General features: G+C 37.0%; 1 pseudogene; it reads left to right on the forward strand.

Moving 5' to 3' along the window:
• Positions 1-23,163: 23,163 nt before the first annotated feature.
• The window catches only part of LOC114903785, a 3,155-nt pseudogene continuing 2,599 nt past the window's right edge, over positions 23,164-23,719 (forward strand).

Here is a 23,719-nt window from a genome sequence, read left to right on the forward strand (position 1 = left end):
AATAATTTCTTTGAGATGTTATGCTCTTTCACTCTCAGAAAGCTTCACTAGGGTTCAGCCTCCTTGGAATATCATTCAAAGCTATCCTCAGTATTGTCCAACTTTTTACCTCTTCTTTCAGTAGCCTTGAAAGTCGATGACTTACTCTGCGTGCTAAAACCTGTATTCTTTCTGTCTCTATTTGCTCATGTCATTAACTTTACCCAAAATATACAGCCAACTCCTTATTACATCTTCATTTCTTATCCTATCCATTACTGGAGACCTAACCCATCACCTTTATGACAGAAACCCTAGCAGAGAATGTGAACTTTATTCTACATGCACATTGCTTTTCAAAAGACCAACAGGGGGCTTCCTTGTTGGGGTCTGGGAAAATCCCACATGCCACGGAGCAACTAAGCCCATGCACCACAACTACTGAAACGTGCACACCTACAGCCCATGTTCCACAACAAGAGAAGCCACCACAATGAGAAGCCTGTGCACCACAACGAAGAGTAGTCCCCACTCACCACAACTAGAGAAAGCCTGCGCACAGCAACAAAGACCCCCAATGCAGCCAAAAACGAAAAGACCCAACAGTTCCATGCCCATGATTTGCTTTTCAGAACTCATATATTTTTTTGTTTAATTATGTTGGTACTAAGCTCAGCACATTCATAAGTTGTCCTTATATCTTACAGCGTACAGTCAACAGACTACAAATGAAAAGAATCATGAGGGAGGGTAAAAAGAGTGAAATGAAGAGTTTTGAGATTCTGACAAAAGAAGTTACTATATAGGATAGAGGAGGAAAAAATGATTTGGGGAGGAAGAAAGGAAACGTATTAAAAGCAATAAGTATATTAAAGAAACAAAATGATTCACGTTCTTCTCTTGGCTGTTGGTTTTTGATAGTTTTAATGGCTACTCTGTGTGCTCCCTGGAATTATTTAAAGGCCTTTACAGTGTTAGATAAGTGAAAAGAAACAGACATTCAGCACTGATTGTTGCTTCATTTTCAGGTGTAAGTTCTCTGAATTTCTCTCATTCTTGGGAGTTTTCTTGTTTCACTAACTAAAGATAATGAGGATAGTCATGACTTAGTACCATTTTGGTATCTGTGTTATAAGAATATCTATAAATCTTGTTCATTACCTTTTTTTAAATAAAGATCTACTTTAACAATTAACTTTTTCTTTTATATTTCCATTTTTAAAAGTTTTTTATTTTAATATTTAAAAAAATTTTTATTGGAGTACAGTTGATTCACAATGTTGTGTTAATTTCTGCTATACAGAAAAATGAATGTTTTACATAAACCCTTTTTTTTTTAAAAGGTTCTTTTCCCATATAGGCCATTGCAGAGTACTGAGTAGAGTTCCCTGGGCTATACAGTAGGTCCTTACTAGTTATCTATTTTACATGTAGTAGTGTTTATGTGTCAGTCCCAATCTCCCAATTTGTCCCTCCCCCACCTTATCCCTTGGTAACCATTAGTTTGTTTTCTACATCCGTGACTCCTATCCTGTAAATAAATACATTTATACCCTTTTTTTTTAGATTCCACATATAAGCAATATCATATGATATTTGTCTTTCTGTGTCTGACTTACTTCACTCAGTATGACAATCTCTTGGTCCATCCATGTTGCTGCAAATGGCATTATTTTATTCTTTTTTATGGCTAAGTAATATTCCATTGTAGATATGTACCACATCTTCTTTATCCATTCCCCTGTTAATGGACATTTAGGTTGCTTCCATGTCCTGGCTATTGTAAATAGTGCTGCAATGAACACTGGGGTGCATGTATCTTTTTGAATTATGCTTTTCTCTGGATATATACCCAGGAGTGGGACTGCTGGGTCATATGGTGGTTCTATTTTTAGTTTTTTAAGGAACCCCCACACTGTTCTCCATAGTGGCTATATCAATTTTCATTCTCACCAACAGTGTAGGAGGGTTCCCTTTTCTCCACACCCTTTCCAACACTTTTTTTTTTTTTTTTTTTTTGCAGTACATGGGCCTCTCACTGTTGTGGCCTCTCCCGTTGTGGAGCACAGGCTCTGGACACTCAGGCTCAGCGGCCATGGCTCACAGGCCCAGCCGCTCCACGGCATGTGGGATCTTCCTGGACCGGGGCACGAACCCATGTCCCCTGCATCGGCAGGCGGACTCTCAACTAATGCACCACCAGAGAAGCCCCCAACACTTACTGCTTGTAGATTTTTTGATTAACTTACTCACTGTCTTATTTTAGTATCTGTCACCAATACCCAAGATTCTCATTGTTGAAAATTTAGGGATTAACACTTTATTAAGGATCAGATAAAAATTTGGGGAGAAAGCCAATTGTGCTTTTAGCTTTAAAAAAAATAAGGGTTTTAAAAAAATTAAAGTATACTTGATTTACAATATTGTGTTAGTTTCAGGTGTATAGCTAAGTGATTCAGTTATATATAATTTTTTCAAATTGTTTTCTATTATAGGTTTATGGTAAGATACTGAATATTGTTCTTTGTTATACAGTAAATCCTTGTTGCATATCTATTTTACATATAGTAGTGTACATCTGTTAATCCCATACTCATAATTTATCCCTCCCACCTCCCCTTTCCCCTTTGGTAACTCTAATTTTGTTTTCTGTATCTGTGAGTCTGTTTCTATTTTGTAAATAGATTAATTTGTATTGTTTTTTTTAATTCACATATAAGTGATATCACATAATTACCTTTCTCTGACTGACTTCATTTAGCAGGATATTCTATAGGTCCATCCATATTGCTGCAAATGGCATTTTATTTTTTCATGGCTAAGTAGTATTCCATTGAGTATACATACCACATCTTCTTTATCCATGCGTCTCTTGATGGACACTTATGTCGCTTCCATGTCTTGGTTACTGTAAATAGTGCTATGAACATGCGGTGCATGTATCTTTCTGACTTGGAGTTTTCATCTTTTCTGGATATATGCCCAGGAGTGAGATTGCTGTATCATATGGTAGCTCTATTATTAGTTTTTAAGCAACCACCATACTGTTTTCCATAGTGGTTGCACCAATTTACATTCCTACCAACAGTGTAGGAGGGTTCCCTTTTCTCCACACCCTCTCCATTATTTATTATTTGTAGACTTTTTGATGATAGTCATTCTGACCAGTGTGAGATAATACCTCATTATGGTTTTGATTTTCACTTATCTAATAATTACCAATGTTGAGCATCTTTTCATGTGCCTGTTGGCCATCTGTATGTCTTCTTTACACAAATGTCTATTTAGGTGTTATGCCCATTGTTTGATTGGGTTGTTTGTTTCTTTCATATGAAGTTGTATGAGCTGCTTGTATATTTTGGAAATTAACACCTGTTGTTTGTATCATTTGAAAATACTTTCAACTAATCCATAGGTTTTCTCTTTGTTTTGTTGATGGCTTCCTTTGCTGTGCAAAAGCTTTTTTTTTTTTTTTAAGATCCTTATTGGAGTATAATTGCTTTACAGTGTTGTTAGTTTCTGCTGTATAAAAAAGTGAATCAGCTATATGCATATGTATATCCCCATATACCCTCCCTCTTGCATCTCCCTCCCACCCTCCTTATCCCACCCCTCTAGGTGGTTGCAAAGCACTGAGCTGATCTCCCTGTGCCACACAGTTGCTTCCCACTGGCTATCTATTTTACATTTGGTAGTGTATATATGTCAATTGTGCAAAAGCTTTTAAGTTTGATTAGGTTCCATTTTTGCTTTTATTTCTTTTGCCTTGGGAGAGTGATCTAAGAAAATATTGCTACAATTTATGTCAGAGAATGTTTTGCCTATGTTCTAAGAGTTTTATGGTGTCATGTCTTACTTTTAAGTCTATACACCACTTTACATTTATTTTTGTATATAGTGGGAGGGAGTGTTCTAATTTCATTGATGTACATGAGGCTGTTCAGCTTTTGCAATCCACTTGCTGAAGACACTGTCTTTTCTTCATTGTATACTTTTGTCTCCTTTGTTTAAGATTAATGGACCATAGTTGTCTGGGTTTATTTCTGAGCTCTCTATTCTGTTCCACTGATCTATATGTCTGGTTTTGTGCCAATATGATGCTGTTCTGATCACTGTAGCTTTGCAGTATTGTCTGAAGTCTGGGAGGGTAATGCCTCTAGCTTTGTTCTTTTTCCTCAGGGTTGCTTTGGCAGTTATGGGTCTTTTGTGATTCCATATAAATTTTGGAATATCCCACATGACGTGGAGCGGCTGGGCCCATGAGCCATGGCCGCTGAGCCTGCGCTCCACAACGGGAGAGGCCACAACAGTGAGAGGCCCGTGTACCGCAAAAAAAAAAAAAAAGCTCTTCATCTTATTGATCTTTTCTATTTCTTTTTAATATCTATTTATTTCCTCTTTGATCTTTACTTCCTTCCTCCTGCTTACTTTGGGTTTTGTTCTTTTCATAATTCCTTTAGGTGGTAGGAAAAATTTGAGATTTTTTTCTCTTGAGAAATATCTGTATTGCTGTGAACTTCCTTCTTAGAACTGCTTTTGCTGCATTCCATAGATGTTGTAAGGTTGTGTATTCATTGTCGTTCTTCTAGAGGTATTTTCTGATTTCTTCTTTGACTTCATCATTGACCCACTGGTTTTTTAGTAGCATGTGGTTTTGTCTCCATTTGATTGTTTTTTCTCATTTTTATTTCTGTGTCTGATTTCTAATTTCATACCATTATGATCAGAAAGGATATTTGAAATAATTTCTATCCTAAATATATTGAGGCTTGTTTTGTCCCCCAGTGTGTGGTCTATACTAGAGAATGTTCTATGCGTGCTTGAAAAGAATGTATTTTTTTTGGATGTAGTGTCTTGTAGATATCAATTAAGTCCAACCGTTCTACTGTGTCATTTAGGATCTCTTTTGCATTATTGGTTTTCTGACTAGAAGATCTGTCCATTGGTGTCAGTGGGGCATTAAAGTTTCCTACTATTATTGTATTCCTGTCAATCTCTCCCTTTGATCAGCATTTGTTTTATATATTTAAGTCCTCTTATATTGGGTGCATATATGTTAACAAGTGTACTGTTCTCTTCTTGTATTGATTCCTTTATCATTATATAGTGGACTTCTTTGTCTTTGTTTATAGGTGTTGTTTTAAAGTCTATTTTATCTGATATAAGTATCACTAAACCATCTTTCTCGCCATCTCCATTTGCATGAAATACTTTTTTCATCTTCTCACTTTCAATCTATGTGTGTCTTTGCCCTAAAGCGAGTTTCTTGTAGGCAGCATGCTGTACGTTCTTCTTTTATTATCCATTCTACCACTCTGTGTCTTTTAATCAGAGCATTTAGTATACCGACATTTAAAGTAATTATTGATAAGTACGTAGTTGTTGCCATTTTAAACCTTCTTTTCCAGTTGATTCTATAATTCTTCTGTGTTTATTCCTTTTGTTTTTCCTTTTACGGTTTGATGGTATTCTTTTGTATTATGCTTGTGTTTCTTTTTTTGTAAATTTTTATTTTAATTTTTTTAAAAAATTTATTTTATATTGTAGTTGATTAACAACATTGTGTTAGCTGAATAGTGAAGTGATTCATTTATACATATACATGTATCTGTTCTTTTAAAAATTTGTTTCTCATTTAGGTTATTACACAATATTGAGCAGAGTTCCCTGAGCTATATAGTAGGCCCTTGCTGGTTATCTGTTTTAAATATAGTAGTGTGTACATGTCAATCACAAACTCCCAATTTATTTGTCCCCACCCCCACCTTTCCCCTTTGGTAAACATAAGTCTGTTTTCTAAGTCTGTGAGTCTGTTTCACAGATAGGTTTATTTGTGTCATATTTTAGATTCCACATGTAAGTGATATCATACGATGTGTACCTTTCTCTGACATATTTCACTTAATATGATAATCTCCAGGCCCATCCACATTGCTGCAAATGGCATTATTTCATTCTTTTTAATGGCTGAGTATTAATCCACTGTATATACGTACCACATCTTCTTTATCCATTCATCTGTAAGACATTTAGGTTGCTTCCATGTCTTGGCTATTGTACATAGAGCTGCAGTGAATACTGGGGTGCATGAATCATTTCAAACCATGGTTTGCTCTGAATATATGCCCAGGAGTGGGACTCCTGGATAATATCATAGCTCTTTTAGTTTTTTAAGGAATGTTGATACTGTTCTCCATAGGGGCTGTACCAATTTACATTCCCACCAACAGTGTAGGAGGGCTCCCTTTTCTCCACACCTTCTCCAGCATTTATTGTTTGTAGACTTTTAGATGATGGCCATTCTGACTGGTGTGAGGTGATATCTCATTGTACTTTGATTTGCATTTCTCTAATAATTAGTAATGCTGAGCATCCTTTTTGCCTTTTTTGGAGAAACATCTATTTAGATCTTCTGCCCATTTTTTGATTGGTTTGTCTGTTTTTTTGATGTTGAGCTACACGAGCTGTTTGTAGATTTTGGAGAATAATCCCTTGTCAGTTGCTTCACTTGCAAGTATGTTCTCCCATCCTGTGGGCTGTCTTTCTATGGTTTCCTTTGCGGTGCTAAAGCTTTTGAGTTTACTTAGGTCCCATTTATTTATTTTTGTTTTTATTTCCACTACTCTAGGAGACAGATCAAAAAACGTATTCCTGAGATTTATATCAAAGAGCGTTATGCCTCTGTTTTCTTACAAGATTTTTATTTATTTATTTATTTTTTTATTTTTATTATTATTATTTTTGCGGTACGCAGGCCTCTCACTGTTGTGGCCTCTCCTGTTGCGGAGCACAGGCTCCGGACGCGCAGGCTCAGCGGCCATGGCTCACGGGCCCAGCCGCTCCATAGCACGTGGGATCTTCCTGGACCAGGGCATGAACCCATGTCCCCTGCATCGGCAGGCAGACTCTCAACCACTGCGCCACTAGGGAAGCCCTCCTATAAGATTTTTAGAGTGTCAGGTCTTACAGTTAGGTCTTTAACCCTCTTTGAGTTTATTTTTGTGTATGGTATTAAAGAATGTTCTAATTTCATTCTTTTATATGTAGCTGTCCAGTTTTCCCAGCACCATTTATTGCAGAGACTGTCTTTTCTCCATTGTATAGTGTTGCCTCATTTGTCATAAATTAATTGACTACAGGTGCTTGGGTTTATTTCTGGGTTTTCTATCCTGTTCCATTGATCTCTATTTCTGTTTCTGTGACAGTACCATACTATTTTGATGAATGTAGCTTTGTAGTATAGTCTGAAGTCAGGGAGCCTGATTCCTCTAGCTCCATTTTTCTTTCTCAAGATCGCTTTGGCTATTTGGGGTCTTTTGTTTCTCCATACAAATTTTAATATTTTTTGTTCCAGTTCTGTGAAAAATTCCATTGGTAATTTGATAGGGATTGCATTGATCCTGTAGATTGCCTTGGAAAGTATAGTTATTTTGACAATATTGATTCTTCTAATCAAACATGCTATATCTTTCCATCTGTTTCTGTCATCTTTGATTTCATTAGTATCTTATAGTTTTCAATGTATAGGTCTTTTACCTCCTTAGGTAGGTTTATTCCTAGATATTTTATTCTTTTTGATGCAACGGTAAAGGAGATTGTTTCTTTAATTTCTCTTTCTGATCTTTCATTGTTAATGTACAAAAATGCAACAGATTTCTATGTATTAATTTTGTATCCTGCAAATTTACCAAATTCATTGATGAGCTCTAGTAGTTTTCTGGTAGCATCTTTAGGATTTTTTATGTATAATGTCATGTCATCTGCAAACAGTGACAGTTTTACTTCTTTTCCAATTTTGATTCCTTGTAATTCTTTTTCTTCTCTGACTGACAAAGATAGGACTTCCAAAACTATGTTGAATAAGAGTGAGAGTGGACATCCTTGTCTTTTTCCTGATGTTAGAGGAAACGCTTTCAGCTTTTCACTGCTGAGTATGATGTTAGCTGTAGGTTTATCATATATGGCCCTTATTATGTTGAGGTATGTTCCCTCTATGCCCACTTTCTGGGGAGTTTTTATCATAAATGGCTGTGGAATTTTGTCAGAAGCCTTTTTTCTGCATCTATTGATACAATCATATGGTTTTTATTCTTCAGTTTGTTGATGTGGTGTATCACACTGATTTGTGGATATTGAAAAATCCTTGTGTCCATGGGAAAAATCCTATGTGTTCATGGTGTATTATCCTTTCAATGCATTGTTAGATTAGGTTTGCTGGTATTTTGTTGAGGATTTTTTCGTCTATATTCATCAGTAATCTCAGCCTGTAATTTTTTTGTGTGGTATCTTTGTTTGGCTTTGGTACCAGAATGATGGTAGCCTCATAGAATGAATTTGGGAATGTTCCTCCCTCTGCAGATTTTTTGGGAATGGTTTCAGAAGTATAGGTGTTAACTCTTCTCTAAATGTTTGATAGAATTTGCCTGTGAAGCCATCTGGTCCTGGACTTTAGTTTGTTGGGAGTTTTTAAATCACAATTTCAATACTTGTGATTGGTCTGTTCATATTTTCTATTTCATCCTGGTTCAGTCTTGGGAGATTGTACCTTTCTAAGAGTTTGTCCATTTCTTCCAGGTTGTCCATGTTATTGTGGACATTTAATGTGAATTTAATGTGAATGTGGTATCTTTCATTAAATTGTATCCATGTTTTAAATATAAAAGTAATTTACTCCAATATACTAGAACAAATAATTACTGTAATTAATCCTCATGACAATAACACCATTTATTGAATGTCTACTATATATACTATATATGTCTATACCTAATCTTCACAATAATATCAAGTGATCAATATTTTAATACACATTTTATAAATGAAAAAACTGACTTTCTAAGTAAAGTATGTAAGTAACTAGTTCAGGGTTATGTAGCTAATTAATGATAGAGCCAAGCTTTTAATCCAGTGTTCGTACACATACACGTTTTCCACTAAGCCATGCTGTGCCAGTCAAGCATTTCTAAGGTTAACAAGTCTCCTCAAACTCTCAAGAAACATTATTTTAAAAAAAGAGGAAAAGTCCACAGGTGCCAAAAATTCCAAATATTTAAAATTCATAGTCAACCCATTCTAGCTTCTCTAGCTCTATCATGAGGTCTGCAATGCTTGCAGGTCCCTTTAAGTGTCACTAACAGGCCTAATGCAGAAGCAGAGAAAATGCACATAGGAACAATAAAGGTGACAGAAGAAGAAAAGAGAAAGAAAAGGAGAAATGAAGGGGAAGGATGCTTTTGGTGAGGAGTGGGAAAACCACCACCAACTGGCTACCAGACACCCCCATTTGTGGGTACACTTTAACACTTAATGCATTTCTGATAACGTGTTAAAGTCTCATGTATAGCAGTCAAATATTAGGCAAATACAGGAAGTTTCTCTTAGAGTCTGAAGAATAAAAAAGCTATCTTTTTTTGTTAGACCTAATCGTCAATGATGAAATTCCAACATTCCATACACGTTCTTAAATTTGGTTTTTTGTTTTAATTTGACAGTCAAATGCATAGTATACTTGCTTAAATCTAGTGAGAATCTGGTTACAATATAATTTTTTCAAACATTTTCCAATGTTATTTAAAATAGAGTAGGCTTTTAAGTCATACTTCTTGCCCTCTGAGTTGTTTTCCAGTTTTCATATTTTTCATAAAAGGATAAAGACAAAATGTAGTAGGATATTAAAATAATTACAAAAACTAGTACACATAAATGGTGATGTTACTGAAATTGAACTACAGCCTGAAAGAGTTCCTTTTTTGTGACAGCTTGAAATGTCTGTCAGCTAATCATAAAGGCCTAAATTCCGAGTAGTGAAGGGTTTTTAGGGACACTGGTGGATAGTTTGTGAAAATTAAACTGCTATGGAAGATGAACACATGAACAGAAATGCCTTTAATTACCTATGTTTTTGTCTCCTTGGTTCAAACTCTGAAGCCATCCAGTGTTTCCTTAATTACACTTCATCAAGGACAGAATTGCCTTTTCAAACCTGAAGGGGTCAAAAGTTCATTTCACTCTTTCTTTCTGTTCTACATTCATTAGCTTTTCCCTTAAAGCATCAACAGAGTAAATGCTCTCTTGTATACACCATGGAAGAACATATGAATGTATCAGGCAGAGTCTTCCCTCGAGGAAGACAAACACTGAACTCCATGAGAATGCAAAGACTCCGTTGTTCATTGACTGTTCTTATCTTAACTGCAGAATTCCAGTAAGTGGAACAACAGCTGGTATTTTATCAGTAGGCATTCAACAAATGCTTGTTGATGACTACACCTAAAACTGGGAAAGTGTATTCATTGACCCAAAAAGGAAGGAAGGAAGGGAAAAAGAAAGGAAGATACAGAAAGACAGAGAAAGAATGAGACAGAACAAGAGAGAAAAGGAAGCTAGGAGAGAAAGAAAGAAAACTATAGGATTTACAGCTAGGGGAAACCTTAGCAATTATGTAGTCTATGAAAAACCAGCCAAGGTATTCCATTTAGCAAGTGACAGAGTTAAGAGTAATATTTTATTTATAATTCCCAATACAGTGTTTTCTCAACATTATAGTAAAATAAACAAATATGTATTAAATACTTAAGATGAACCCAGCCATGTTTAGGCTTTAAAAGAATATAGGAAAAATAACATTAAATCTCTCAATCTTTGCAGAGTACACTGCACAATAAATGGTATCTATAATAGTAATAATAATTATTAAGTAGTTTATATTTAGAATTCTGAGGATGCCTCATATTAATAAAACTATAACTATGAATACCTCAAGAATTAGGAAAATAAACGATAAAGGAATCATCAAACTGAACTTTAAACAGCACCATAACATTACTATATTTTACAATGCTTGCTATATATTAGTCTTAGTTCTTATAAACAGCTTACTGAACATCTCTTAATGTCATGAGGCATTTATTCTTTAAGCTAAACTAAGGTTATTAATATTTCCTTTTTTAATTCACTTATACCTTATCTCTAGAGCTCTTTGGAGGCGTTAAAGTTTTTCTGCTTTGATTTTCTAATGGTGCCTTTCCCTGAGGCTGTTATCCAATAAAAAAGCAGATTAATCAGCACACTCAGAGTACACTGCTCAGTTTTTCTGAAGTAAGCTAAGTAGCATCTCTAAGGTAGGCCAAGTCCTGAAAAAGAACTTTCCTAATACCTGCATAGCAATGTCAAGTACACTCAGAAACTTGCTTCAGGGAGTGGTACTTTTTATTATTTGTTTTGTTTCTTGTTCTTTTTGTTCTGCTTTTGGAATAAGTAATAAAAATGTGAATCAGTATGGAAGAAACTTTTTGCTGTAAGAACAAGCAACAACTTGAATTTGTCTATGTAACAGCTGCATGAGAGGCCATGTTTATACAGTACAGGTATGCTATCTGCACCAGTTGGGGGTGGGGCAATATATAGTAATAACTCACATCTGATTTATGTATCTTTGTTAGTACTTGCTGAAGTGTGGTTTAGAATATAAATTGCTTATTTCTTAGTTTCCATTTCTGAATTGTAAGCTTCTTGAGGTTACGAGTGCCTGATTTGTTCATTACCTGATGTTCCTAGCCCACATCTTACATATTATAAGTGCTGCTCTAAAGTATTAGTAAGTTTAACTAATAATTAGTTAACTTCAGACTTAATAATTATACATTAGAAATTATACACTATAAATTATTTAATGTCACTAAAATAAACCGTTTTAACATTCAAAAGGAATTCATGTTTGTTGTGGAATATTCAGAATATCTAGAATATAGTATAAGCCATAATAAGAAATAAAATTTTCATATAGCCTCACAAATAAGACATAGTTGTTCATTCAACAATATTGAACACCACCAGGACTTAGGTAGGTCTTGCTCCAGGTGTGGGTAACATGGCTGAAAAGTTCTGACAAGCTCCTCCTGACTTTACAGAGCCTATGTTCCAGTGACAGACAACAAACAAAATTCAAAACTGCTGGAAGGAGCACGCTGTGGCACAAAAGTTCTGAAATGGCAAGAACTTGATATGCATGAAGCTTTTGTTGCTGGAAAAGGTAAGCAAAGGGTGAGATGGTACATGCAGGTGCTCATGCAGGCCACTGTTAAGAAGCTGAGTCTTTATGTACATAGGAAGCCACTGAAAACTGTTATGTAGGAAGCCGATGAGGCTTTATTGAAGAAAAAGCAAAAAAACAAAGGCAAAACCAAAGCAAACCACACTGGCACACTGGTTGCTGTAAAGAGAATGGGTGATGAAAACTGAAGAAAAGAGACCTGATAGGGAGTTCACTGCAATAATACATCTACCCAGGAGATGATGATGGCTTATATTAAAGGGGTAGCAGAGGAAAGGGAGAGAAGGTGATAGGTTCAAGATGTACTTTGGAAACAAAACTAAGAAGACTGGCTGATAGATTAGATGTGGGGAGGAATCAAGAATGACCGTAGGATTTTTATCTGAATCACTAGGTAGACAATAGTTCTGTTTACTTAGATGGCAAGAACGGAAGAAGAAATAGTGTGGAAGATCCCTCTACCTGCCACACAGTTCCACTTCTCTTCTCCTTCTTTGGTAACAACATTCAGAGTTTATATTAAAGATAGAAATGGGTCCAGCTAAAACTATTTTTGCCTTCTTTTCCTTGCAGCTAGGTGTGTGCCCATTGGCTGGGTTCTGGCCAACAAAATATAATTGGAAATAACATGTGAGATTTCTGGAAAGTTTATTTCAAGCTAAGTGATGTTCCCTTTTCACTCTTTTATCTTTCCCATCTTCCTCCTGAAACCTGAACATGATGGTGGTGTCCCAAGACCACTATGGATACTGAAATGATTTGAAAGATAGAGGCACCTGCCAAGACAGTGTGACTCAGAAACATAAAAAGAAACCTGATGACCAAGGAGGCTTCATAACAGCTTTGAAAGAAGACCTTCAGCCCTCTCATATGAAAAAGAGAAAAAAATTATATTTTAAAGTCATTTTATTGATAGTTTCTTTTATTTGCTTCTTTTATTTGCAGCTGAATTCAATCTCCACTGATACCAACTGGCTTGAGGAGAGGGGTGAAAAATGAAGAAATATTTCTGAAACACTAAGTTGAGGTGTCTATTAGACATCCAAATGGACATGTCAAATAAACAACTGAATATAGAAATCTTGTCCTAAAATGAGAGACCAGCACTGGAGATATACATCTGGGAGCTACTGTTGAGTTAAAGCTATGGGACTGATAAAGGTTATATAGATAGAAAAGGGCCCAGTCCTGAACCCTAGGACACCCAGATTTAGGTATCTGCACAAGAGAAGGAGCTAGAGAATAAGGCTGAGAAAAGGAGTCCAGTGAGGTAGTAAGAAAATTCAAAGACTGTGGTTTCATAGATGCAAAGGAAGGAAAATATACTAAGATATAGGGAGTTGTCAATTGTACTGAATGCATTCAGTAGAGAACTGAATTCAATGTAGAAAGAGTACATGGGAGGGCTTTAGTTTCCTGCAGTGTGGAAAAATACATATCCTGGAAAGCCTCCCAACAGAAAACTCAGAAATACTGGACAAAGTACAACAAACACCTTCTTAAATAGGTAGCTAAGCTACAAGAAACTAAGGAGACTCCTAAACGGTAGATAATGAAGAGGTGTTAAAGAGGGACAAGCTGAAACTAAAACTGTTTGGTTGCCCTTGGGTAATTTGCCAATCACCATTTAAATTTTTCTTAAAAACTGAATAGATACAAAAATATTAAGTATTTGTAATATATGAAAATAATCATAACGAAATGAACACTTTTACAAATGCCTTTCAAGTCGCCTCTGAGCCCCTTATACTAGCCCTTCCCCTCCTTGCTAAGAGTTAACCCCTTTCCCAAGTGTTATTACTACCTTCACTTAATAGCTTCATTAAAGCTGTGGCCCCCCCCAAAAGTTACTATTTATAATGTGTTCATAGCAAGTTTTACTATGTTTAAATGAATTCAGTCTTTATGTTATTCTGCAACTTCATTTTTTTGGCTTACCTGTATTTTTCTGAGGTTTATCAATGCTGTTACATGAAGCCACAATTTAGTAACTGATGATAAAAGTAACAGTGCAGTGCTGTGGGAATAAGATGGTTTTGTCAATAAATGTGCAGGCCAATTGGAGAATACAAATGAAACTTAGCTCCTACCTAACCCAGCTCACAAAAAATAGAATGGTGGGTTTGAGAACTAAATGTAAAAGTTAAAACAATCAAGGATCTAGAAGGTAACATCGAAAATTTTCATGACATCAGAGTACAAATGTATTTCTTAAATTAGAGGCAAAACTTGCCATGAAAAAGAAAGAGGATAGAGATTTTTGTTCATCAAAAGATTACTAAGAGCATAAGAGAGTGGAGAAAGTATATGCAACAGGTATATCCAACAATGAGTTTGTAATGAAGAATATTCAAATAATTTTTACAAACTGACAAGTTTGACAACCAATAGAAAAATTAGCAAGAAATCTGATTAAGAATTTCACAAGAGTTTAACTAAATGACCAAAAATTATAAGAAAAGGTCTTGACATGATTAAACAGGAGGAATATGCAAGTAAAAACCACATGAGGTACACAATAGAATGACTGCAATTTAAAAGTGACAATTCCAAATGTTGGAAAAGATCTGGAACAAAAGAATCTGTCATGCTGGTGGAATAATAAATTGATACAGAAACTTTGGAAAATTCATTGGCAGTTTGTATTAAAGGTAAGCATTCATATATCCTCATGCATGTTTCCATTCTTAGGTACATACCTAGCAAAAATGCATATATATGCATTGTTTACCCAGAGGCATGTCCAAGAATGTTCATAGCAACATTATTCATACAACTCCAAACTGTCCAAACTAGAAACAGTCCAAACTGTCCATGAACAGTAGAATGGATAATTTTCAGAATACCCATAGAGCCAATACTTGACAATAATGAAAACTGTAGTAAAATGCAACAAAATGAATGAGTTTCACAAAATCAATGTTGAACAAAAAGCAAGACACAAGAGAATACATACTTACTATTCATTTTTAAAAAGTACAATAACACATATGGTGTGAGACATAAAAAGAGTAGTTAACCTTCGAGAAGAAGGGAGGAGTAATGATTGGGAGAATCATGAGAAACTATGAGGGAGGTTTCTGGAGGGCTGGTGACATTTTATTTTGATCTGAGTGCTGTTTACATAGGTGGTCTTATTCATTTCTGCAATCTTAGCAACTGAGAATAGGGTTAACTATTATAGGTTTGCATTAAATGTTTGTTGACTAAGTTTTGTTGAATTTAAGACGAGAGGAAGAAGCCTTATAAATGAGATCATAGCTGTTATATTACTTCAGCACTCCATAATATATCTCTACTGAAACCAAGAAACCAAAAGTGGTTTGCTTATGCTTCACAGATCCTTTTGAAAGCAAGGAAATGTTTATTAACCATATACACTTTTATACTTTTTAAATTTTTAAATATTTAAAATTAGTAAATTAATAATTTCTGGAATTTTTTTTTTGGCCACACCACACAGCTTGCAGAATCTTAGTCCCCCGACCAGGGATGGAACCCATGCTCCTGCAGTGGAGGTACAGAGTCCTAACCACTGGCCCACCAGAGAATTCCCAGGAAATCTTCTTATTCACATTATCTTTTTCCCTGACGATTACAAATAAATTAGGTAATGGGAATGAAAACGTACATCTGGTCACTAAATTGGCTTCTAGTGGGGATAAGGAAGTCCTAAGTGACTTTCACTGAATTTCAGGAATGCAATGTTAAAGTTAGCTCTGGAAGTTTTAGAAGGTGCCAGGAGAGAAAAATAAGCAAGCTTAAAAATGTTCCTAAAATAATAAGGCTTCCAGCTTCACACTAACAAGAGGTTCTAATGAATAAATTGGAATGCTTAGGAACTGTTACAACATAACAAATGGAGAGTTAAAATATTTCCTTCTTCTAAATGCTCTCAGAAAAATAAACAGAAAAACACTTAAGAACTACTGAGCCATAAAAATTCAGGACATTTCAAATTTATGAAATATTAAGGACAGGAAGTATTGCACATGAAAAAAAGAGTTCTCTAATCTTTTGTCTCCACAGTAAAGAAAGGAGATGGATTTCAAAGGGAAAAGGAAAAAAAACAAATTTGCACTTTTATGTTCTCCTTTCCCGTAATAAATAACAATTAAATTTCAGGTTTTCTATTTGCAGGTAAAGAGTGGATACTCTTCATTATGACAAGGTTGAGAAGGAAGGAAATCATCTGAACCTTCAATTATACTTTGAAGCAGACTCAGACTGCAACAATACTCTATAAACATTCAAACATCCTAAAGAGGCTATTAATAAATAATCGCCTGAGATTTAACAGCAATAACAACAACAACAAAATCCCAAATGCTCCATAGCTACAGACCACTCTTCCAGCTCCAGGTAGCCACCTCCATGAGTATGCTCCTATTCAGAGGAACCAGGATTGTAAAGGATTTAGCTCAGTGCAACCATTAAACTCACTGAAAAACAGCTCAAAGCACATGTCCTATTGATGGGTATCTATATTGCCATTTATCATTGTCAGTATTATAATGGAACACACATCTCGAGAGGCAACTAAGCCTCACAGTTCAGAACACAAGTTCTAGAGCCAGACTGAGTATGAATTCTGCCTCCACCATTTATAAGCTATGACTTTGGGCCAGTTGTTCAACCACTCTGGCCTGCAAAACCAGTAACTGTGAAGAGGAAATAATGTTATCTACCTCAGAGATCTATAGGGATTGTGATGGTTTGTGTGTCAACTTGATTTGCCACAGGGTGCCAAGATTAAACATTATTTCTGGGTATGCTGTGAGGATATCTCGGGATGAGATTAGCATTTGGATTGGCAGACTCAATAAAGTAGATGGTCCTCCCCAACAGGGGTGGGCATCATCCAACCCACTGAGGGCCTGAATAGAACAAAAGGAGAAGGATGGGGGAATTCATCTTCCACTGCCTCGCTACTCTAGCTGGGACATCACATTTCTTCTTCTGGCCTTGAACTGGGATTTATACCATCAGTGCCCCTATTTCTCAGGTCTTCACACTGGGTCTGGGTCTCTAGCTTGCAGACAGCACATCATGGGGACTTCTTAGCGATCATAATTGCATGATCAAATTCCTCATAATATGAAACAAAACCAATAGGAGATATATACCTGGAGAACGCTAATACAGGGGTTAATGAGTTAATACATGTTATCTAGCACGTAGAAAGTCCTCAATAAGTGTTAACTACCATCATTATTTTCATTACTATTACTGTGTAACCCAAAGAGCAGGAACAGCTCAAGGACTTATGAACTTTGTTCTAAGAAGGAAAGACAGTCGGTCATAAATAGATTCAAGAAATCAAAACACATCCTGGAAACCAGGGCTGCTGTGGGGGCTGAGTGCGGAAGAAAGAATCAGTATCCAGAAAGGTCTTCCCCATGATTTCCTGGTCTTTAAAGGAGATATTCTACTAGCAGTAAGGCCATCCCAACTCTTTCTTGTGCACAGTGGGAAAAGATATAGGAAACCTCAGTGAGACGTCTCTAACCACTATCCACATAAAAGGAGAGAAAAACACTGTGAGGCTGAGAGGTAACACCTTGAGGCCAGGTGGTGTGAGAGATGTATGACGATGAGTGAGCAATGGGACAGAGGACCCAGGTGAGGCCAGTGGAGGACAACCTGGCCACATAGTCAGTCTTGCTTCCCACTAACAACTTTAAGGAGTTTTAACAATATTTTGTCAAATTACGCCATCCCCTCTGTGAGCAACTCCCCACCCCCTACCCCTAGGTGATGGCAGATGCCTCAAGCTTTTCATGGGTAGCTAAGGGACGTAAGGCCAACCTCACTAACTGCTTGAGTTTCTGACTCTACTATGCAACTTCTGCCAAAGATTTCAGGGTAAGGACTCATGGTAGGGAAAAATACCGCCTCAAGAGGGAAACTGCAAGGTGTGCAGACTTAATGAAGTTTGACTTTGACTAAAGGTAATGAAAACAGGGAATTGGGGTGATTTGTTTTCAAGCGCTTAGGACACAATACTCTCCTTGGTTATATGTTACCGAAAGGACTCACAACCAATGGAAGGTGAGGGGCGGAAGTCCTGGTTCTCACCCAGCATCTGATAAAGGTCTCCCCTTTGGGCTCATAATGACAGAACATCTCGTGAATATTTAAAAGGAAACACCTTTTTGGATACAGATTCAAATAAATGACCTCATTGTACAACAATGAACTCTTCTTTGCCAGGACCCCCTCCTCCTCCTCCCTGCTTCCCATATACTTCCAGGTTCTTTTGTAGGCACTGATCCATGTCACAGTTTTGAATATATATATATATATATGTGTATGTACACATACATATATATATATATATACACACATATACATACACACACACACACATATATCCAGCTTTTTCCTGAGTGGGGTTGAGAGGGTAGGCATGGGGTAAAAATAATACACCTTTATCTTTCTTTACAAATTGTAAATTAACTCAATTTTCTAAGCTTCCCCCCCCACCCCACCCCTTTTCTGTCTGTATCAACACAGAACTTGTTTAGCCAGAGGAGTCTGTTGTGGTGAGACTGTCAAATATGTGAATAGACTGTTGTCAAACAGCCTTGAAAAAAACAAGTATTTGTTCACCATATGAAAGCACATTCACACAAACATCTACCAAATCACTGAGCAAATATTCTTAAAATCTGTAGTGGGATGGATGTTCTACATCAAGTTTACAACAAAACAACAACAAAAAACTCAAAATGTATTATACACCAGGCACCATGCTTAGCATTGATGTGGACACAAAGGTATGCAAAACCTGTACTGTCTAGGTATGCAGTAAAGCTATGAACTTGGGCCATTTGCTTAATGCCTCCTGGTGGGCTTCAGTTTCTTACAACAGGACCGAATTGTCACACCTCTGTGGTTGTATCTACCCTTAAAATCAGCCTAACTAGAATGGTCAAACATATACACAGGAAATTTAGCCAATAATGTAAAAATACAAAGAATGTTAAGTGTGTGACGAGTGTTACTGCTCCTATACGAGTTCAGAGGAAAGAGTTCACTGCAGGCTGAGTGTTGCAGGGAAGGCTTCCAGGAGGAGGGAGGACCTCACCTGGATACTGAAGACAGAGTAGGCACTGGACGGCCACGAAGACAGGATAGGGAGTTCTATCAGTAACTTGGCAGAGCATTTGTGGGTGGTAAAGACTGGATGCGATAACATGAAAAGGAAGTTTTATTGAGAGTTAGCACAAGGTAGGTTTGGGGAAATGTATTGCAGTTTTACTATGATTCATCCATTCTCCACTTTTCTTTTGTATGAAAAATCTCAAACTAAGAAACATGCAGTGCTCTGTGGGATAAAATCATTCTAGCAATGTTATTGTTTATTTTTGTAATTTTCTAATTGTAGTATGTATTTAATAGAATATAAAACTGAAAAATCAGCTTTCATAACATTTTCCAATTTGCATTTTTTCATACAGTAAAAAAATGCTAGCTTTATATATTAATAAACCATCTTAAAGTACTGGACAATACTCAATATCAAATGAAAAATAACTAATAATAATTTTGTAAAATATTATTAGTCTGCCAATCAACAAATGTTCATTTGGCACCTACTACGTGCTAGGCTCCACAGTAGGAGCTGGGTCAGATACGAACAATAAATGCGTTCTGGCTGGAATAAGAAACACTGATTTGAAATGCTGAAGTGGGTGTGGAGAAAAGGGAACATTCCTGCACTGCTAGTAGGAATGTAGCTGGTGCAGCTACTGTGGAAAACAGTATGGACATTCCTGAGAAAACTAAAAATAGAATTACCATATGATCCAGCAATCCCACTCCTGGGCATATATACAGACAAAACTGCAGTTCAAAAAGATACACGCACCCCTATGTTCACAGCAGTACTATTCACAATAGCCAAGACAGGGAAACAACCTAAATGTCCATCAACATATGAATGGATAAAGAAGACGTGGTATATACACATATACAATGAAATACTACTCAGCCATAAAAAAGAATGAAATAATGCCATTTGCAGCAACATGGATGGATCTAGAGATTATCATACTATGTGAAGTCAGTCAGAAAGAGAAAGACAAATACCATATGATATCACTTATATGTGGAATCTAAAATACGACACAAATGAACCTATCTATGAAACAGAAACAGAGTCAGGGACATAGAGAATAGACTAGTGGTTGCCAAGGGGGAAGGGGTGGGAGAGGGATGGATTGGAAATTTGGGATTAGCAGATGCAAACTAGTATATATAAAATGCATTAAACAACAAGGTCCTACTTTATACCACAGGGAACTATATTCAACATCCTGTGATAAACCATAATGGAAAAGAATATGAAGAAAAATGTATGTATGTACAACTAAGTCACTTTGCTGCACAGCAGCAATGAACACTGTATATCAACTATACCAACTATACTTCAACAAAATAAAATAAGGTGTACATAACAAAACATGGTGCTCTGAATCTGACCTCTTGCATTTCCTCTAGGGGAGGTCTCTAAAAGAGAGAAATGACCTTATACGTAATAGACCTTGGATATTTATGTTCCAACACATATATAATTTTCACTTGTGGGACATAATGGCTCTGTAAGAATATGTTTATTTTTTGAATCTATTTCCTCTTTTATGACGCAAACTTTGAAGTGATATTTCATAAAGTTTCTGCCTTCTCAAATTTCAAGGCATATCTCCTCATTCACATGTGCCAAAATTTGATGAAAGTTAATTATTTCTGTGTATCCATCTGGTTCATGTCATTATACATCTCAATAAATAAATAACAATTAAAAAAAGAAACACTGGTTTGAAATGCTGGAGAGGGTGTGGAGAAAAGGGGATCCTCCTACACTGTTGGTGGGAATGTAACTTGGTGCAGCCACTATGGAAAACAGTAGAGAGGTTCCTTAAAAAACTAAAATTAGAGCTACCATATGATCCTGCAATCCCACTCCTGGGCATATATCCGCAAAAGATAAAAAAAACTAATTTGAAAAGATACATTCACCCCAGTGTTCATAGCAGCACTATTTACAATAGGCAAGACATGGAAGCAACCTAAATGTCCATCAGCAGATGAATGCATAAAGAAGATTTGGTATATATACACAATGGAATACTACTCGGCCATAAAAAAGAATGAAATAATGCCATTTGCAGCAACATGGGTGGATCTAGAGATTATCATACTAAGTGAAGTAAGTCAGAAAGAGAAAGACAAATACCATATGATATCACTTACATGTGGAATCTAAAATATGACACAAATGAACTTATTCTCAAAAATGAACTTATTCTTGAAACAGAAACAGACTCAGAAAACAAATTTATGGTTACCAAAGGGAAAAGGGGGTGGCGGAGGGATAAATTAGGAGTATGAGATTAGCAAATACAAACTACTATATATAAAATAGATAAACAACAGTGTCCTACTGTATACCACAAGGAACTATATTCAATATCCTGTAATAAACCATAATGGAAAAGAAGATGAAAAAGAATACATATATATATTCAGATACATATCTATATATATCTGAATCACTTCACTGTACACCAGAAACTAACACAACATTGTAAATCAACTATACTTCAACAACAAAAACAAAAAACCCACTGGTTTTGAAACGAAGAATAGCTCAGTCAATAAAAAAATTTAAATAGGTCTTTCTGATAACTGAAGAATGTTGCAATTTATATGTACTTTATCCCAAAGAAACCTAAAAATATTTTTTACCTTGACTTATTAATATTGAATCTATCTTGATACATAACAGTTAACTACACTACACAAATACATTTTTATACTTGCCAATACAGAATATTTAAATTATGTTGATTATTCCTAGTTTATAGAAGTGACCAAACTTATCAGACAACTGTTTCAAAATATCCACTGATTAGAAGGAAACGAACAAAAGTCTCATAGATATCTATGAGCTCCTTTTCCCTCATCTACAAAAGAAAAAGGTGGTGAGAGAATTCTGACATTACATCCTGTGAGAAAATTTTGTATCATGAATTTCGCAAGGCATAACCCAATCCCATCAATTTTCAGTGTTTTTGGATTTTCCTTGAAAAAACAAAAACTACAGCTGCAGGCACACACAAGGCTAACTGCAACAGCTCCTTCTCACGGAAGAATTTGTTAAAGGAAATAGATTCTAATGGAGGCATGGTCCTTCTGCTTGTTCCCTACATCCCTTTCCTTCCTCGCTTCTCAAGGACTTTTCTTCTATAATTATATTCTCTCAATTGACAAAAATGTCCACTAGTTTTCTCCTACAAGTGACTAAATGTTTAAATTCTAATTATTTAACCAAGGTGTTTAAGGTCAGCATTAATAATGGTGCCTACTTGTGTGTGTGTGTGTGTGTGGAAGGAGGGGGTGGAGTGGGGGGTCTGGGGACATGGGAGAGAGGGGTGCAGACCTGGCAAATGGGGGACAGAGACGGGAGAGGGCTTCTCACTGTTTATCTTTCAAATGCTTTTTGGCCTTTGAAGCACATAAGTATAGACCCTTAACAATCAATCAAGCAGTCAATCAATCAATAATACCTAATAACAGCAACAATAACAACATAACTGTAAATTTAAAAGAAATTGTTCTCCAATCTCTGTAGGATTATTAGAATGGAGCTATGTAAGAGTTGTAACACGTAGCACAAGTTGCGGGTTAAATCTGTGTAAATTAGACACGAAACTTCAATTGCGGACTTCTTCCATAAAATATTTAGCATATGCATTTTTAAAATTTGTTCTTATCATGTTTTTAAATATTCACTAATCTGCCACGTTAACAACATCGGCCATCTTTCCCCACGGGAAACACCTCAACCCTAGGGCCATCACCCTTTAAGCAAAGAGCACCAACCCAATGCCTCACAGCTTCAACTATGAAGGCTGCTGCATTAGCTCAATGTATCGCAATAACTTACCGCTTTGGATACTTAACTGATGTCTGGACGCAGGTGGAGGAGCCGGTGCGGTGCTACGGACTCGTCGCAGCCAGAGGGGACCTGGAGGAGAACAGGGACGTGCGTGGGCAACCGGCCACGGCTCAGGCTCCTAGGACCATGGGCGTCAGGCTTTGAAGACACGAGGGTCCCTGCGTCCATGAGGAAGAGCGACTGCTCCGGCAGCCCTGCCTTTTCCATGGTACTGAAGGCCAAGAGCCTCAGGCCGCCCCAGTACGCGCAGATGACTTCAAGGGGTGGCCTGCTCCTCTCAACCGGCATCCAGGCCTTGGACGCGCCAAGAGACGGGCCCTTCTACGGCTCTGCCGGGACGGAGAGAAGGGAGAGAGCTTGCGGTTTCCGCAGGCTGCACCGGCCCACTGGGCCCAGTGCACGAGAGCTGTTCAGAAAGGTGGTTCTCCTCGTCCACCACCAGCTACTGGAGCTCTGCCACACGGTGTTTGTGGCGGAGAAGTGGCCCAGCCCCTCACAGACAGTTTGAAGGCCCCAGGGCCTCGCACAAAGAAGCTCTGCTGCGACCAGGAACACTTCCAGCTCTTTATGCCGCTGGCCGCCATCTTGGCTGGCAGGGCGGACGCGGGGCGCGGGCTACTTCCGGCTCCACCTCCGCCTCGAGGCCAGGGGCTCACGCCTCACCCTGGCGCTCTTCGCCGCTTGCAGCCTCTGACGCCGCTTGCAGCCTCTGACGCCGCTTG

Source organism: Monodon monoceros, unplaced genomic scaffold (genome assembly GCF_005190385.1).
Source record: "Monodon monoceros isolate NGI ecotype Baffin Bay Population unplaced genomic scaffold, NGI_Narwhal_1 Super_Scaffold_21, whole genome shotgun sequence".
Lineage (NCBI taxonomy): Eukaryota > Metazoa > Chordata > Mammalia > Artiodactyla > Monodontidae > Monodon > Monodon monoceros.